Source organism: Cajanus cajan, chromosome 4 (assembly GCF_000230855.2).
Source record: "Cajanus cajan strain Asha chromosome 4, NIPB_CcT2T_4, whole genome shotgun sequence".
Lineage (NCBI taxonomy): Eukaryota > Viridiplantae > Streptophyta > Magnoliopsida > Fabales > Fabaceae > Cajanus > Cajanus cajan.
The window spans coordinates 59,122,544-59,123,785 of record NC_138520.1 but is presented as its reverse complement, the minus strand read 5'-3'; the positions used below and the strand labels follow the sequence as shown (position 1 = coordinate 59,123,785).

Sequence of the window (1,242 nt, the reverse complement as noted above, 5' to 3'; positions counted from 1 at the left end):
ATGCCGAGGTCTTGAAGTTTCTGGGGAGAACCAAAGGTAAAACCTTTGAAGTTAGATTACTAGACCAAGTAGCTTTTTGATTCTCTTTTTCTCAGATTAGATCTTCTATTATTTACAAACGCTCTTCTCTTTATAGTAAATGATGGCAATGATTGCTTTCAAAATTTGTGATGAACCTGTGTGTTCACAAATTCTTGTCAAAAATGATTTTGAAACTTGGATTCATTTTTTATACCTGTTGGTACAGACATATCCTGTAACCTTTTAGAGTTGAAAGGCTTGCCATGAGGTATAATACATGCTGATTCAGATTTGGAGTTAAGACCATTATGGTCGAGAAGCAGTTCAAGGTCAAAGGTAAGGATTTTTGCATCATTCTTTCTATTTTTCTTCCTCCTTCACTACAAATTCTATTTTTTCTATTTTCAAGCAATTCAAGTGACATAACAATGAACTGGATTACTTGATGCTTATGCTGTGCTGTTATTTAATTCCAAAATTTAGTCTTTTTTTTTAATTTTTTTGTCTGTGATACGATTATTTTGATTTAATTAGTTGGTATTTGATGTAAAATGCAGAAGCAGAACCAGTGTATTCTTAAGTGAGATTATGGATTAGAAAGCAGGGGATGGCAGCAGTGTGAAGAAAATAATATCATCATGTGATGTTGAGGCTTTGAAGAAGTGTTTGGAAGAGAATAAGGGAGACTATGTCAAATGTCATTCACAGATTGAGGCTTTTAAAGCATCATGCTCGCTCAAGAAACCAAACCCCTCTTGATTCTGTCAATTCTTGTTTTCATCTTGAAATTCTGTGATTGACATTCACGGTTTGTTTCAAATGGCTCTTTTATATGCTTGTTCTAATGATAAAATGCCAACATGTCTTATGATCGGCAAATATGTTGATCATTGTTCATAATTTGATGGTTTCAGAGTTGTTTCTTCCTTTTAGTTCAAGTTAAGACAGCTTATTCCTTGCTTTTCTTGTCTTGAAGGAGTTAAAAAATGCTTTTATCAAAGCAAGTAGCAGATTACTGATCATAACTTCTATTATTTATTTTTTATCAAATCAGATTGCATATCACCTTTTGTTGTTCTTGTTTCAACAGTCAAATGGCAGGCTTCTCACATTCTTCTTCACTAGAGCCGAAAGTACATGGAGGTTTATTGCTTAATAAACTCAAATAAGTCAATAAATTAGTAAAGGCTTATTTATATATTGTCTTAATAGATCATGGGT

General features: G+C 32.8%; 1 long non-coding RNA gene across 1 annotated transcript; it reads left to right on the top strand.

Moving 5' to 3' along the window:
- The first annotated feature begins 221 nt into the window (after positions 1 to 221).
- Positions 222 to 947, top strand: LOC145957085 (uncharacterized). The gene is made up of 2 exons (XR_014433505.1): positions 222 to 357; positions 579 to 947. It is a non-coding gene; the product is annotated as an uncharacterized LOC145957085 (long non-coding RNA).
- Positions 948 to 1,242: the final 295 nt, after the last annotated feature.